This window comes from Pyxicephalus adspersus, chromosome 4, assembly GCF_032062135.1.
Source record: "Pyxicephalus adspersus chromosome 4, UCB_Pads_2.0, whole genome shotgun sequence".
Taxonomy (NCBI): Eukaryota; Metazoa; Chordata; class Amphibia; order Anura; family Pyxicephalidae; genus Pyxicephalus; species Pyxicephalus adspersus.
Window position 1 is genome coordinate 110,288,882 of NC_092861.1, and position 18,216 is coordinate 110,307,097.

Below are 18,216 nucleotides of genomic sequence, written 5' to 3' on the forward strand. Positions count from 1 at the left end.
CCTTCAAGAATTACAGCAGTTCTGAAGACAAAAGGACTCTGGTCCAGGTCTAACTTTGTACTAGCAAAGGGTACCTAAAAACCATGGCCCGTAAGTGTAAACTGATTTTTCGTTTATTATTAATGTAACCTTTTTTTTATTACACATTTATTTTTTTTGTGTTCTTTTTTTGACACAGCTCAAAGAGCTTTAGGATTAGCTGCATGAACAATTTTAATCCTGCTACTGAGAGAGACAACTTGCTAGCAGCTCCTCTTTTGGTTAAAACTTTATTAACCCAGTTATGCTGCTAAATTTACCAGTAATAAAATTGCTAGGAGTAACAGATGGATCAAATCGCTTCCTATGGTGTAATCCATACAGGTTGCATGGAGAGGAATGTTGTAGCAATCATTTGTCATTTGATTGCACAGTGCACTAGTTTTGTATGATTCATTCTTTCAAGATCCTACTTTATACTAAAAATGAAAGCGAGGAGTAACTATTCCTTCCTCTACCATTACATTCGGTGATGCCACCCCAGAGATATCAACAAATAGTAAATAAAGGAAAAGAAATATAAAATGCAAACATCAGTCACACCTATATTTTAACATGTCATGAAGGACCACTTTTTCTGCGAAACGCATGGAATACGAGATGTTATGCATTTTCCTCCTAACAGCAGTGTTTTTTTTCTAACATCTCATGTTGAAATATGGGAGTGACCGATGTTTGAATTTTATATCACTCCGTGTTTTGTGAATGTGAATTTCCTACTATTTGTTAATTGAAACATTTATTACACATTTTTTTGCCCCACCTCTATTCCCATTATTTACTATTTGCTACTTTACACTACTTGGTAGCTTTCTCTGTAAGGGGTTGTTTGTTGCAATTGTTTATTTACCAGCTGTGGTACAGATATCTGATTAATGTAGGAAGATTGTCACTGGAAACAGACTTTTGTGATATTTTCCTTTTACAGATGAATAAACAAATACTGTATACACAGTGTGCTTTTGTTCTATAGAGAATGTAGGGGATAAAGATGAGGCCTAATACACAGGCCCATAAAACTTCATACAAATACTATGAGTGTGTTAAGTATTCCTTGCTCCTTAACCCTGCTCTACTATCTTTAACAAGAGAAGGTCTTGCTGCTCCTGTGTAAACTGACAGTTGCAGTGTCTGCTGTGTCAGCGAGAGTTAAAATGTAGTAAAAAGCATCTTAGCTTCTTTGTGACAATTGATTTGTTCATAACAGATCAGAATGGTGACCTATTCAGCACTATTTTATCTGCGAAGTCTGATCTTAGAGCTTGTAAACAATTACATGAAATACCAGGATCAAACTTCCCATCTGAATTGCTGAACAATCTGAATGCCAACATCTTCACCAAGCACCGTTCTTCATATAGAAAGAGGAAAGGATGGCAGTAGCTTTGTTTTATGGAGGCAGGCAGGCTTTGTACACCAAGCCACTAGGTAGTGTCCATAGTAGTTTGTTTATACCTAAAAATGATCTCAGAGACAAATTGGTACAATAAAGCTTTCAAAAGTGTCACACAAAGTATGTAATGTGTTTTTGAGCTTTTGGTGATGTTCACATTTTTTTGATCTGCAGGAAATCTATGAATTAACTCCCTTAGGAACCTGCTGTGGCAAAAAGACACCAGTGAATTACCTGCACATCTTCCCATGTTTTGTTGATTTATTGATTTCATTGATTTATATAATGAAAATGATCTGTTGATCTACCAGAAATACAAGGTGTACTAACTTTTGCCTGCTAGACTTCAGAACTCCCCATATCCCCCATTTTCTACCTCACTCCACATCCAATAATTTACATCTTTTTTAGCAAAACAATTTTGCTATCTTGGTTTCCAGGAGCCTGTCTGTGCACTGTATGGAAGGGCCGGGCTCTGGAGAGATATTATTGTGAGGGGATCTACAACAATACACTAATACACTAACAATAAACTATTAGGACAGTCTGCCGATCCCTACTCCTAAAAACCACCACAAAAGGGAAGAGTTTTACAAGTTGGGTGATAATGAAATGGGAAATAACAAAATCAGCTTCTTATTTTAGAAACAAAGTTAAAAAAAGATATAATGCTGGGGCGTGTTGAAAAGGGGAAAGGGAAATTTTTGTTGGTAAATTAGGGAAATGCCCAGGTATATACTTTAAATGAACACAATGATTTCCATATACAGTGGTACCTCAGTATAAGTCCGCTTTGGAATAAGTCCAACTCTGTATAAGTCCTGTTTGGAAACGAAGAATTTGCTTGGTATACGTAGTATACGTGGTAGTACGCCAGTTGCTACCATTCAGTGAACAACCCACGCTATAACTCTCGGTGAATTACATAACATCTCCTCCTCCTCCCTTCTCAGCACCATCCTAGTAGGCACTCGACTCTTCCCAGCAAGGTAAAGTGAGGTTAAATTTTAATTTTTATTTTATCTAATTGCTTTTGTATTTATGTATTTTAGTATTAAGCAGTGTTTAAATTATTTCATACAGCCCCATCAATGAATAATATGCCAATAACAATAGGATTTTTTTTCATGGGAACAGATTAATCATTTCCTTTTATTTCCTACGGGAAAAATGTGTTTGGTAAAGTCCTGTTTGGTATAAGTCCAAGGATCTGGAACGGATTAAGGATTTATACCAAGGTACCACTGTAGTAGTTTTCACTTGTTTCAATGAATAGTTAAAACATAGATTCAGCTAGTCAAATTAGCTTGCAGTCATTTCATCCTTACAAATTGTGGGTATTATACATGTTAAGCCAGCATGTATAATATTCACACAGTTAAATGAACAATAAAATACAGTTGGTTATATACAGGACTGTTCATGATACACTTGTCACATTGCGGAACAGAAATTCCTGGAGATGAACCCGACTTTAGATTTTTAATTTCTGTTTCAGATAAATTGTGTTGTTGAGTACATATCTCTTTTTCATGCTACACATCATGTTTCTTGCTTTTGTTGGTATATAAATGTATATGTTGGGGTATTTAATAATTTAAAATAATTTTTGCCACTGCTGTATGAGGTATGTCTCCTTCACCTATATACAAACAATACAACATGTTAGCAGATGTTTATACAGCCCCCTTTGACAGTAATATAGTAAAAAACTGAAGGTAAAAGATAATAAGATTATATTACAGTAAACATAAAAGCAAAAAAAAAGGAAAAAATATGAGTCCCCCCCACATTCCTACACACATATCAAAAATAATGCAACATGCACATTAGCAATGACTATTGCTGGATGATATTTGTATTTGAAAATGTAATGTGTACTGGAGTGAGGAAATATTTCTAGGGCTGTTATTTATAAGTATAAACTGCTATTTAAACCAGTTTAGGTTGGTAAAGCATTGCAATAATAACAATTTTTAAGCCTAACATGTTTCTTTAAAATTTTCACCTCTGTTAAACATAGACTATAGGTAACAAGATGATTGGGAATGTTTGCAGTGCCTATAACATCTGGGTGTCAGAAAAAAATAACTGTAAAATATTATCTCAGCTTAATTAGATACAAAATCTATCCAGTGCTTTGCAGATAAGCAATTTAGATATTTTCTCCTGGGTGACTTATTGAAGATATTTTTGGTCTTAAAACTCAAAGAATCATCTTTTTTGTGTTTTAAGTGTGTAACATAAAAACATAATGAACCTTTAACTCTAGATGGCTAAAATAAGGTTAAAATTCACCTAACCCAAGGGCATTAGGCAATTTTCAGCCAGTGTTTGTTTTTTTGCACTTTCCTTGGTAATTTATCAAGTCAAAACCAATCTTTTCAATCTATTCTTCTTGTTAGGTAAATGTGGATTTAAAACTTCTTTATATTAAAGAAGACACAGGGCCTGATTTATTAAAGCTCTTCAAAGCTGGAGAGGGTACACTTTCCTCAGTGAAGCTGGATGATCCAGCAAACCTGGAAATGATCTAGTACAGGATTCAAAACATTTGCTAGCAAAAAGCAAATTACTTTGACGAAATTCTTTTCATGTTTACTAGATCCTTGTCAGTCACCATTAATATCTGATGTTTAAGTAAGAAGACTTTCAAACATTACTAGTGTGAAGTCATCTCAGAGAAAACATTTGCAGCTGCATATTGTATGGCAAAGGATGTCACTTTGAAGATATAAACTGGGCTTTGGAATTGTGCCAGAAATCTATTGAGCAGATAGGATCCTGGGATCTCTGTCTGGAATGCACTGTTATCAGTTTTCTATGTGAACCGCTGAACGCCTCTTCCCGCTGCTCCTCCATGTATACAGAATGCTGTCCATCTCCCTAGGACAATAAGTTTGATATTGACAGAATTATAGGGTGAAAAAACATTAAAACTTTTGCTACAACCACATCTAAGTACTGGTAAACTACAATAAATAGTTCTTTTTTATTCTATTCTAATATAATCTCTGATTCACCTCTGTGGACATATAGTAAATATGGTATCACATCCTTTTGTGTGTAAATTCCCCCACCTACTAGATTGTAAGCTCTTCGGGGCAGAGTTCTCTCCTCCTGTATCAGTGTCTGTATTAGTCTGTCATTTGCAACCCCTATTTAATGTACAGCGCTGCGTAATATGTTGGCGCTATATAAATCCTTTTTATTAATAATAATAATAATAATAATAATAATAATATATAAACTATACACGTTGTCTTTAATAATTTTTTTTCATTTTAAAGACAAAAAAATCACATAAACACTTCAGTTCTCAACCTGGAATCAATACTGAATAATATTCCAACAGGATCTTGCCAAATATAGTAGAATAGATATGAGACAGGAGGGTTGTTATACTCAAGGAGATAAGGTTATGGTATATTAGGTTGCCAAGCCTGGAACTGAAATCTATGTGTATGGAAGGAAAGAACAGAGAGCGGCTTTTTGAAGGCAACATTTAAGGCATGGTGTTTTTTATTTGGTGAAACAATGGACTATGGTGGTATAACACAGTATTATAATGAGTCTTTTTGTGATTTTTGTCTCTCCAACCCAATGCGTTTCGCCTAATGGCTTCCTCAGGGGATGTTTTTTAGAGACTAATACTAAACAAAAACGAAATCATAAAACACGAAGGAAAAAGGATCAATTAAAGAAAAATAAGCAAGATACAAACATAATTATAATTCCAATAGGTATCAGAACTCTATTTCTCGATAGTCATTTTTAGTACCTAGGTATTGGTAGTTTGTGTTAATGCCTTATTTTCATATCAAAACATATATCAATTACAGTACATCCTAAAACTCACTATAATCTCATAAAGGAATGTAAATACATCCTATAACTCAATATTTTGGTATAGTATTAGCAAATCAATACATATTAATGGAAGGATCAGATTGTAGAAAATTTCATAATATCAAAAGAGGTGTGTCATATGGTTAACCATTAAATTAAAACATATTCCAACACTTATCATGAAAGACAAAAGTACAAGAGGATTTGCATCACTTGTGCTTTGAAGATAGGTGAGGTGCAGAAAAAAATGATTACGTGAGAATCTTTTATACTCTGTCTTTTCTGTGACGTTAGAAAAATCACCTAGTGAGGACAGTCAAGTCATATGATAATGAATCACTGAGCAAGTTCTGTAATCATAGGTTCATCTTGTAATATAGCAGAGGGAATATATATATAGATGTTATAGTACTGACATATAGACAATTATGAACAGATAAGGTGATTTTCCCAAGAAGCATGTGTTTTAAGGCATGGTTTGACTGTAAAAGGTAAAATGGGTTGTTATTATTAGTTCCCAGGATGGTCAGGGGTCCTAGTCATCCATCATAGTAATATTTATTGAACTTTTCATCGCCTTATACCACATGTTGAACCATTCTATGTCTGTTTTAGTGACTTTAGGATCCTTTTCCCACTGTAGAGTGTACACATGTAAATGAGGTTGTGTGATATTATTCAATTCCGAATACAAAATAAAGATCAATCTGGAAACTAGCGGAGTGCAAAGACATATATGTTTTAAAACAGATGGTCTGGTGAACCCATTTTTCATAGAGATGAGATCCAATGTTTTAATTGAATATAGCAGAACACCTCTGAGCTAGGGGCTCTGTGAATTGCTTCCCAGCCTATTAAACTCGGTTTCTCCAGTGAAGAGTGCACCGTGGAAAAACCATATTCAACCCACCACTGAAAGGTTTTGGGTGAATCCAGACCCGGTATAAATGAATGATTATTTTTATTGGTTAGTAGCGGTAGGTGTGGGGATTTTAGTTTACTTGTATAGTTAATCCCACCCCACACTCCAAGGATCTGTCTAAAATTGAAACCAACCAAAGGTCTAGCTTTGGGAGGCAGCCAGGGAATTAATCCAAGTTTCACCGGGCTACAGTAGGCATGTTCATTTTGGACCCAAAGAGGGGTGGCTGCGTCTGCGTGTAAACTAGTTTTGGGAGCAATTTGGGCAGCTTGGTAGTACCTAAGTATATTAGAAACCCCCAATCAGCCCTACTGTTTCTGTACAAACATAGTTCTATGTGAAATTCTCAGCTTTTTGTTTGACCAGATAAATTTAAAGAAATCTTTTTGGAGTGTGAGTAAAACTACTGTGGGCATATGTACCTGAATGGTACGAAAATAGTACAACAATTTGGGAAGAATTGACATCTTCACCAAGTTCACCCTGCCCAACCATGACAAAGGGTGGTTTCTCCATTAGTAGAAAAGGGCCTTTATCTCCTTGAAGAACTGCAGGTAGTTTGAGGTAAATAAAGAATCTGTATTTTGAGTGACATTTATCCCTAGATATTCCAAGTGGTAAGAAGCCCACTAGAATTTAAATGAGGATTGCAGTAAAGACACTGTCTTACCAGACAAGTTGAAATCAAGAGCTATAGATTTTCCTTCATTAATGTCCAACCCAGATATTTGTGCAAAAGGAAAAAAAAAATAATATAAAAGGTGCAGGTCACATGCCACAAGTTTGATGCAGCCTATGTTTTCCATCAGAAAAATATGGATTGCTTAGTAATGCTGACATTTTATATTGAAGTTTTTATGGAAGTTAAGTAATTTTACTTATAGTTCAATTTCGCAAATGTAATAAGGATTTTGAAAACATATTGAAGCAAATTGTCAGAAATGTTGAAGACAACTCAAATGTCACTTCAAGTACAAAGGTATTTATTGTAAAAATAACGCTCATGTTTTATATAATCTCCACAGGGTTAGTTCAAAAAGCAGTTCTGATATCTAATAAAAGGGAGCACAAAATTAGAACTGTTAAAGATAACACAGTACTAATCTCAATTATTAAATTTTTTATTCATAAAACCTACAATGAAATTAGTTTTGGGTTTTACATTTTCACACATGCCTACTTGTGAATAATATTTGGAAGCAATTCTGTCACCCATGGAGAAACAGGACCACTAAGGGGCGCTACAGCTTGCATGGATGTAGTGTGAGCCCTGGGAAGGGCCAAGGCGCAGAGTCTAAGCAGTAACCTGGGCTTCTCTAGAGCTTCTGATGGGGATGATGCACCACTGGTTACTGCCAGGTTGCAGTCCTTGGGCACACCAAGGTGGGCAAAACACGGTACCAAATCACAACGCAGAAGGATAGTCTAGGAAGGCCAGGGTCGAGGCAGGCAGCATCAAGAGAGGTCAGGTCACACACCAGGGGTCAATTGCCAGGGTTCCAGGAGACAGACACCAATGACGCAGGGGCCACTGAGGGCACAGGGAAAACAGGAGACACTGGAAGCAACAGGAGGCACAGGCTGGAAACCAACAGACTGGACAACCAGGTGTTAACGTGGGAGCTGGACAAAGGAAACACTGAATTAAGCACTAGGTGAACAGGAACTAGATCAACAGAACTAGGGGCTCGGCACAAAGGAAACATATTGCACGAACGCTGAGTGCTGTGCCTGGGCTAGCTAAATAGCCAGGGATGGTTAAAAAGGCTATTTCCTGATTGGCCAACGAATTGGATGGAGCTTATAAATTTTGGGAATGAAGGCACGCCCAGAGTCAGAACTGCCCAAATGGGCAGGAGAGAGATGCCTGCACTTTAGAGGGGAAGAGGTAAGTGTGACAAATTATATTTTGGAATGTATCTGATATGCATGTTTTAGATCTATACACAATCAATCACAAGACTGTATTAATGACGTGATGGTTTTGTATGCTATGTAGCTGTTTAAAAAAAGTGTTTTCTTTCTGCAGTAAAAAGACACTCATTAACACCTGGCAATACATGATGTTATGACAAAGATGATATTTGTATTGTAACAGTTTGGTATTATACTGTAAAACAAAGACTGATGTGAGATTATAAGACAACAGACACACAACAGGGTCTATAAATGCTGTCACTCAATATTCACACACTTTACCACAAATTTCCTGCAAATAAATCAATTAGAAAAATGTATGAATCGGCATTAAAAGTTTGTTCACAATATTGGTATTGTGATAGATATAGCGAATGTGTACATTTTGGGTAAAAGTTGGGTACATTTTTGGTGAAATAGTTTTTCACAATAGACCCCAGTTTTATTATTATTAAACTTGGTTTATTATTATGGTTTATTTAAAAAACAAAAAATAAAAAAGGTACACAATATATTTTTACATTAATGTATCTTTAATATATTTGTATTTATTTGGAATTTTCAAATATTAACTTTAAATATATGGATACCATAGTAATGTTATTCTGTTGACCATCCTATCATTGTCAGTCGTTGTCAGTTTTGATGCATAATTCACCCAAATAAATTTGAGATTTCGGTTTAGATCAGTCAGCTAAAAATCTTTCTTGTAGAATTGTTGATATGGAACACTGAACATTTCGATTTTCCCTATCAAATATTGCATGTATCTCAAAAACTCATAAACAGTATAAAAACTGGAAAATGAATGCAACTTTTAAACTAAGGAATTGTATATTCTTTACTGACCTACACAAATGCAATACAAGCACAAAAGACAACTGGCCTAATTGAAATCATTTTAAAATTTTTAATTGTTATTTCAAGATGCTCAATCAAAACGAGACAAACATTTGTAAAAATGTCTTTACCTTCAAAAGTTTGAATATTTTTTTCTGTGTGTTTCTGTGTTCATTACAGTCAGATCCTATGAATGTAAATATTTTACAATTACAAAAGTGTATACCTACATATTTTTGTCACATTTACAGTTTTTTTTTGTTTTTGCTGATGACATATAGGAGTAATATCCTCAGTTCAAATGAGTGTGGAAACATAAATCAGCATTAATACCTAGAAATGCGTTGGGAAATTCAACAAGACACCATTATCTGTCATTCTTATGTTAACGTGATAACCTAGTAGGACTTTGTATAGTATCATGTATATAGTAGTGTCACATTGATTTTGTGCTCTTTTGCAATTTATATTATTTGTTGAATACACCTTGCCACAAAAAGCCTAGTTCTTTCTTTAATTCTTATCTAACTACCTAGTACTAATTGGCTTAGCAAGGTGGTATCTTGTATATATCTCACAGCGACCCTTTCCCCAGACTCTTATAAATACATGGGAAATTCAACTTAATTGCCTTGATTGAGACTGGGCTTTTGGTAAAACCAGAACAATATCAAGCAAAACAGTAGAAGGCACAATCAAATCAATTTAATAATTCCATGTGTGAAGGGTGAATTAAAGGAAAGAACATGGATGGGTTTTTCTTTACCAAAACATTTTTAATGTCAGAACACTTTAAGACAATACCTTCTTCATACAAAGGACCATAAACCCCAATACAAGAGAAGTTACCCCAGAGCAGTTCAGTATAATAAAAAATGAAAAAAAATTGGAGAGAGAAAACAAGAATTCAGCAAATGTACAGCTTGACACAGCAGGGTGCATTTTGCATTCTTCCTACACTTTAATGCATATCTTAACCCTAAACCCTTAACAAAAAAAATTATAATTACAAATTACGCAGCACTGTACATTAAATATAGGTTGCAAATGACAGACAGATACACACAGTGACACAGGAGGAAAAGATTACCCTGCCCCAAAGAGCTTACAATCTAGGAGGTGGGGGATATGAATTAGTGGGAAGTAGTGGGGGTTTTAAGAGACAGAAGACGTCAGATGGGCAAGTTTTAAAGGATGGGTTTTGAATTCTCTTTTAAATGAGCAGAAAGTAGGAGCAAGTCAAATAGGATGAGAAAGACCATTCCACAGAGTTGGGGCAGCTCTAAAAAAGTTTTGGAGTCTTGGAGCCATGCATATTATGCCATTAGTAAATTTCCTCACTTATCAAAAATGTAAATATAGTGGAGCTTACCTTAAATGTGGTGGCTCCATTCATTTTTATTATTTTAGATTTTTTCTGTTATTTGCTCCTGATAATCCTGTGAATACATACTTCTTGTACTAGGTTGGCTACGCTAACTCCCACACTGTCTTTATGGAGTAAGCTATGGTTGTACCTTCACACATGCCTACCTTTACACAGGGGATTGGAGAATAATAGTTTACAGAAGAAAAATAGTATTGTTTTTTCTTTTAGTTATTCTCACAGGAAGTAATAGGTATTTTTGGGAATTTCCGAAAATGTTATTTTGGTTATACCTACACTTTAGTCAAGGTTATCTATTTCAAACAAAATGTATTGTCCCTTAACATAAGTGGAGGCCTTTGACACATCTAGTCACACTCATATAATGCCTATTAACATCTTTATTCTGATAGTTTAACAGTTCAATACCTTCAGCCTGATAACACATGTCCTAGAAATTCATGGCTTTATAGTAATTGGACTATGTTAACTAGGACATGGTGTTTTCACAGAGTTTACACCTCTACAGTTTTATTCTTGAGCAATCAACATCTGTCTTGACATATTTTATGGCTTAAAACATATGGATTGGGGTGACTGCATTACTCATGTAGGTATATTCCTGACACTCATTAGGACTTATGAAAAAAATACATTTAATATTACTTAAAAGTTCAATTGAATGTGACTATTACTTGCTAACTTCCATAAAACATTTTAAAAAAAGAAAGTTCATCCAAAACTAGAGAATAACAAAACTCCTGAGTTTAAAAATGTCATAATAGGACATTCCTAAAGTGCGTGTCTTGACAAAACAAAACAAAATACTTAATTAGTGCCGGTCAGCAATATATGCACATTGATCAGTGTCTTATTCTTAAAAAAAGGACAGAAAAATATCTCTTCATCTGCTGAAAATCCGGGAAAACCCAGAAAAAAAGCTCTTGTTATAATTTGGAGAAGAAAGGAATATTCTGTACTTCAGAAGACAGAGCTGGGACAGGCTACTAACACCAGGTGGAATTTCAGTACAATACTGGCACTGCCCTATCAGCTCACAGCTACACTGGTGTTCTTAATACTGTGAATATTACATGGGCTTTATGTTGTAGTTAAAGAGGAAGTAAACTCAAAACTGCCTAAAACAAACAAAAAAAAAATACACTTACCTTACCACTGAGCAGTTAATCAGTCTGGAGGTTTCTTCCATCAGGTCCCCTGTATCCATCTTCAGGTGGGACCACTAGGCACCGCCATCTTCCCCTCTTTTTAGGGTTCGACCACCTACATCAGCGGACGCAGGCGGGGGCTCGGCAATTTTTTTCACTTTTGACGAACGAGCTCCTTCTGTACATTCAAGATGTGCTTGGGGATGCACAGAAGGAGCACCCAAGAGCCTCCTGGGATGGGTGACGTAGGTGTCCTGGGAGGTTCTGTGCTCCAATTCATTCTCGATCGATTAGGGGTGGTGCTTCATCTTTTTTTTTTTTAAAGTGTGTTGCACTTAAAAAAAACACTGCATTTTTACTTTACATAAAAGGGTTGTCTACCCTTTTGTGGGAAGTGAAAATTCTGAGTTTAGGTACACTTTAAGCTGATGGCAAGTTATTATAGTTAACTATTTTGTCAAAGTGCTATATTTTTCATGGCTTCCATACCATTTATATAACAGTTCATAGTCAGTGCACTTACTGTCTTTTAGAGGAGCTCACAATTTAACGTCTTTACTACAGTTACCTGTTATTAGCAAAGTCAAAGACCAGTTTGGTGGGAAGCTAGTAAACTGACTTTATGTTATTTGGGTGTTGGAAAAACACAGACAGAACATACAAACTCCATGCAGACTATGTCCTGGCTAAAACTCAAACCTGGGATTCTAGTGCAGTCACTGAGCGATCATAACACTCATTGCTGTTCTTTTCATTTGTTTCTCCAAGGCTGCCAAGATACTTTCATATATATTTCACAGAATAATTAATAGCCTATTTTAATAAGCAGACTTGTATGTATTAAAATAAAAATATATATTTTTTTAAATTTTAACATAAAAAGATGACACTATGTAGCATTAGATAAGCAGAAAAAGAACAGCAACATACAAGTAACTTTCAGGTAGAGAAAATGCTATAGTTTATTGAAGTTCTAGTAGCACTAAGTAATAAATGGCTGTGGATACATTTATTATCTAATGAAAATTTAGGCTAAAGAAATAACCAGAAACCAAATTTTTTATCACAATTTGCAACATCACAATGGCAATAAATACATTTCCTGATAAATGATTTTATTAAACAATTATGTCTACAATTTTGATGGGGATTATTGATAAAATCCATATGTTGGCAGTTTTTTTGCTATCTGCAAATAAAGCACGATTTGCTTGATTACTTTAATACCATGAACATGCAGTTAAATATCCTTATCAAGGCAGCCAATAAACAGAATATTGAGTGAAATGAATAATGGGTTTCAAATACAGCAACTCTTTTATATTTTATGTTAATCCAATATATGTGTAATTTACTATGAATCCATATCATGTGGATAAAATCCCTGATAAAGAATTTACATTTGTAACATTCTGGCAAGAACTAAACTTATTTTTGTATGAAAAAATACAACAGAAAGTTTTTGGGGGGCTAGATATATTCTGTCCTTTTTAGAGTATTGAATACAATGTTACAATTTAAATTATACAGTTTTACAATAACAAGCTTGCTGAAAACCCCTTCCTTAATCTGCATTAGAATCATGCAGCAAAGAGGGGTTTTTGTTTCTTCAAAACTATACAAGTGCTCCTATTTCTGAGAAAAATTTCTAAATATTTTTGTTCTTTTGTCTCCTATTACCCGACGCATTTCACCATACAGGCTTCCTCAGGGGAATAAGATGAGAGATGAGTCAGTTTTTGCAAGAATATTATGATGCAGAGTATAAAAACTTTTAAGGTAGCTGCTGCTAAAAGGTTGTTTATTCCTAAAGTTATTGTTTATTTATTTTACACTATATGCATGCTTTTGCTTTTGGAACTGACTGCTGACACTCAGCACGCCATATACAATGCCTCATTGAAATAACATCAAGTGACATATGAAGTAATCCCTTGAGCAATCTAACCTTCTATCTAGTAAGACACATAGACTTAGACAGGGTAAACCACCATTTCCATGTCTGTATGTTACTATGTATGGCTTAGAATTACTTCTTGCATACGGACAATCTTTTCTCCTCCAGAATTGATTGGATAATACTACAACAATACTGTACAAGATAAATAAACAACTATCACAGGGAAGGAAACCTAACAATATCTTTAGGAATAAACAACCTTTAGGCAGCAGTTACCTTGAAAGTTTTTATACTCTGCACCATAATTTTCTTGCAAAAAATGACTAATCCCTCACCGTATTCATTCTTCTTCATTAAACAATCTTATTACTGGAAACTGATATTCGTCTCAGAAAAATCCCCTGAGGAAGCCTGTATGGCAAAACGCATCGGGAAATAAGGGACAAAATATTATTTATCTATTATATTATATAAATTTATATTTATAATATTTCACATTTTTTCTCAGAAATAGGAGCACTTGTCTAGTTTTGAAGAAACAAAAACCCCTCCTTGCTGCATGATTCTAATGCAGATTAAGGAAAGTGTTTTCAACAAGCTTGTTATTGTAAGACTATATAATTGAAATTGTCACATTGTATTCAATATTCTAAAAAGCAAATTTATTATATCTAGCCCCAAAAAACCCTCTTTCTGTTGTATCCTTTCATACAAAAATAAGTTTAGTTTCTGCATACCAGGGGGTTGGCTGTAGTATCATTATTTACCCTATACACAATATAAACTAGAAGCTTTCCGACATTCTGGCAAGGACAATAATTTAGCTTTAATTGATAAGATATTTGGTGAGGTAACTAAAACAGACAATAGTACCAATAAAATCTTTTTTTTGTGGTAGAAAATTAAAATGTATTTGTAGAACACGTCATAGTTGTAGATAAAAAAATATTGTACAAGACCAAATGTAAATTAAAGTTAACATGTACTGCTCTTTAAAAGTTTAAAACTTTCCCAGGAGCAGGCTCTAAATCTTCTGTACCCTTTTCTCTTTAGATTCAACTAATTACTGTACCTATCTTGCTTTAACTTGATGAGTAAGCTCCACTATCTGTCACGCCTATCCAATAAGTGTGTCTTTAATGGTCACAATTCTATTAAGTAATTTTAAATATCTATTGTTACAAATCATAGCTTGTGGGTATATGTATATTTTTTTTTTACAAAATAAAGGGTTCTAGGGTATATAAGGGTAATATAATTTACAAATATTTCCTTTAAATTGAGTCAATGTGCCTGATATATTAAAGCTCTCCAAGGCTGGAGAGAATACACTTTCACCAGGGAAGCTGAGTATTCCAGCAAACCTGGAACAGATTTCCTAAAATTAATTTGCTATTTGTTAGCAAATGTTTTCAATCCTGGACCAGATACATTCCAGGTTGGCTGAATCACCCAGCCTTGGAGAGATGTAATAAATCAGGCCCAATGGGTTTCATTGCCTTAAGGGAAGACCTTGCTCCATTTTACAAATTGCTACAATTAATTTGTAAATTTAAAACAATAACCTAATGTTTAGAAAAGCTATTATTTTTAGTATGATAATAGGTGATAGAAGAAATACTTAAAGAAATACTTACTTAACCAATACTTAATGAACCTGATTTATTTAGGGTGAAGGGTCAATAAGTTTCAAATTCTCCTAATCTGAATAATTTTGTATGATGCAATTGTATAAAAAGGAACTTGCTAAATACAATTTGTTATGTCAAAAAATATATTAACTGGAATTAGGCTTTATACACTATTAGTTAAATATTATGTAAGTAAACCTTTTTGCCATGTGTGAGGAGAAACATAGACTAAGAGACAAGGCAAATTAATATATATTTAATAAATTGCATAGAAAAAAACAAAACAAAACACAACTGTCTTGAGTCTTCTATACACATAGAAACCTAATCACTTATTCCACAATCAATATCGATGACCTTCAGGGATGTACAGCACCATCAGTAATCATGGCATAAACCTGAAGTTTATTTGATAAATGTCCTTATAATAAGTAGCACTCAAAATGTACCATTCATTCTTAACAAATTACAGTTAATAAATCAAGATTACTAGGAAATCACAATTGATAGAAAATCATGATTGTGTGTGCACAGTGTATATTGTATATTAATGCCAATTTAACAAAGTAATTCTTCCTGACTGATTGTACTACAGGTCAAGGTGGAGCTGAAGGGATCCCTGGAAGGCAGTTTTGTATTACAGATGCTTGGCAAATTTCCACAGGTTGACTTTAACATGTCTTTGGAAATTCCTGACTACATGGTCTACTCATAAAGAAAAAAAAAAAAAAAACAAGACATTTATACCAAGAAATCGAATTTATCTGCAATACAAATGCAGTAAATTATGTTTTATGAAATACCATAGATCTATATGGAAAGACAGTATGTATTCTAGCTATCATTGCAATAAACTAAACCAGCATTTGAGTTTGGAATATTGATTCCATAATTCTTTGCCAAAAAGCAATATGATTTTTTTTTGTAACAAGATGCTGGAGGACAGAATATTGGTTCTAGGAAATTGCTTGGGTGTTAATTTTAACCTTTACTTAAAAAAATTCCAACATATTTTGAAAAAAAAAAAAACTCCAACATATTATGCAGCAGTGCATAGTAATTAGGGGTTGCAGATGACAAACCTGCATAATAGAAAATACAAACAATGATGCAGAAGAAGAGGATGGCCCTTTTAAACAGAGCTTACAGTCTTGGGGCTTCCTCATGCCAGTAAACTGCTGTGGGAGGTGACGCTAAAGTAGCTTCTACCCATTGTAGCCCCATAGAGAATGAATAGGGGCAGCAGTGAGTGGTATATTATGCACTGTCAAATCTACAGAAGCTGGTTCTTTAAGATCTAAGAGAACAAGGGGGTTCTGCTCATTGGTCATTGATTAAAGGGGTGGCTAGGGATGTATTTGTGCAGGTCATATATATAGATGGGACAAGAGCTTCGGATGGATTTAAAAGCAAAGCACAGGAACTTGAATTTAATGAAAGCATGGGAACCAGTGTAGAGAATTACACAGAGAGGCAGCAAACGAAGAGCGGTGGGAATGATGGATAAAGCTGCATACACACGTGCAATATTATTTTAACATTTTAACTGTGATAAAAACTCAATTTACAAAAAAAAGTGGTTTTGCACACTGATCTTCCCTTCCCTAATTATAAATTTGGTTCCTAGGTGTACTGTATATAGTGGAACTTGGACTAAAATTTATTGTAATTATTTCTGAGGGTGTATGGGTTTTGCAAAATAGAGCTGACTAGTTTCAAATTTAGACACATCACTAACTAAAATTGGGTACTGAGGTCAATGCGTTTTACTTTAATATATCAACAAATCATGTTAATTTAAATAAAGGTTTCTTTCATTGTTGTATCAGCAAAGGCTAAATGTAAAAAGAATATTAGAACTTCACCTTCCTGAACTCTAAGGTCAACTTCAGACTGGCACTGAGGTTGCCGTGTGGTCACTATTTCTTCACGCTAGGAAACTGCTGTGGGGAGAGACAATAAACTAGGTACTACCCATGGAAGCCCTACAGAGAATGAATGGGGGCAGCAGTAAGTGGTACATTATGCACTGTCAAATCTACAGATGCTGGTTCTTTAAGATCCTGTGCTGCAGTGCAAGTGATTGAGCAGCTGGCAAGGTGCCGTGGTGGTGGGGGGTGCATTGATATGCGTTATTGATATGCTTTATTAAATTTTTTTTTTCTTAAGTGAAATGTATGGCTCTAGCAGAACTGTTACATTTTCAAAAGAGCATTAGTAGTTTCCCCCGTCTCAAATGACTCTTTTACACACTAGATTTGATCTCCAGAAAAACACATTTTGCACTAATTTAAGACTGATGCATGCTTGTTTGGGTAATTTATGTTCGGTTCTAAAAGGAAATATATACATAAATAAATCAACTGAACTAGCTTTAGTGCTTGGAATGCCCTTCCATTTTTAAAACAATGCCTTGGGCAAGGATTTTCAATCTGGAGGGTTTTAGAATCATTTTATCTTCATTATGGCTAAATGTGAAGCTTGATTCATGGGGTCATGCCATAACAAGCTTACAGCTATCAAGGCTAATGTCATATAATCAGAACAAAAAGCAATTTAAAAAATAAATCCCAGGAAAACAGCTAAACACATATATTCATACAAACAAATGCAATATATACAGTATGTAAGCAGTTTTACATGTCCTGTCCCAGGATTTACACAGCCCTGTCAGGCAGGGTAGAAGACCTGATTTTCTCTGCTGCAATAAAGCAAATCTACCATGAGAAATTGTATGAGCTGCCAAATTTTATGACTAAATTAGCTGAACACCTAAACTGCTTACACATTCTGCGTCAGTTAATTAAAGGGTATTAAAGGAACAGGATCAGAATGACAATCAGGAAAGCTGTATTTTTTAGAATCAAGTCAAAAATAGCAGCATACATGATCTATTTGCAAAAGGTCCACTTTGAAAGAAAAAACTTCACCAGGAAGTGAATGAACAATGAAAGGAGTAGCAGCATCCTGTTGAGCATAGCTTTCTCACTGTATTCTATTCTCCAGTCAACATGCTTCTTGTTAGCATGGAATTGCAAGTGTCACACTTACCTCTTCCTCACTAAAGCACAGGCATCTCTCTCCTGTGCATGCGGGCAGTTCTGACGCTGGGCATGTCTCTGTTTCTAAGCTTTATCAATTCCGTCCCATCCATTGTCCAATCAGAAAATAGCCTCTTGACCAGCCCTGG

The 18,216-nt window shown here is 34.8% G+C and overlaps 1 protein-coding gene across 1 annotated transcript in view; it reads left to right on the forward strand.

Annotated features, from left to right (window-relative positions):
• GRM1 (glutamate metabotropic receptor 1) overlaps window positions 1-18,216 on the forward strand; it is a 175,611-nt gene that overhangs the window by 35,053 nt on the left and 122,342 nt on the right. The gene's annotated exons all lie outside the window — the stretch shown is intronic.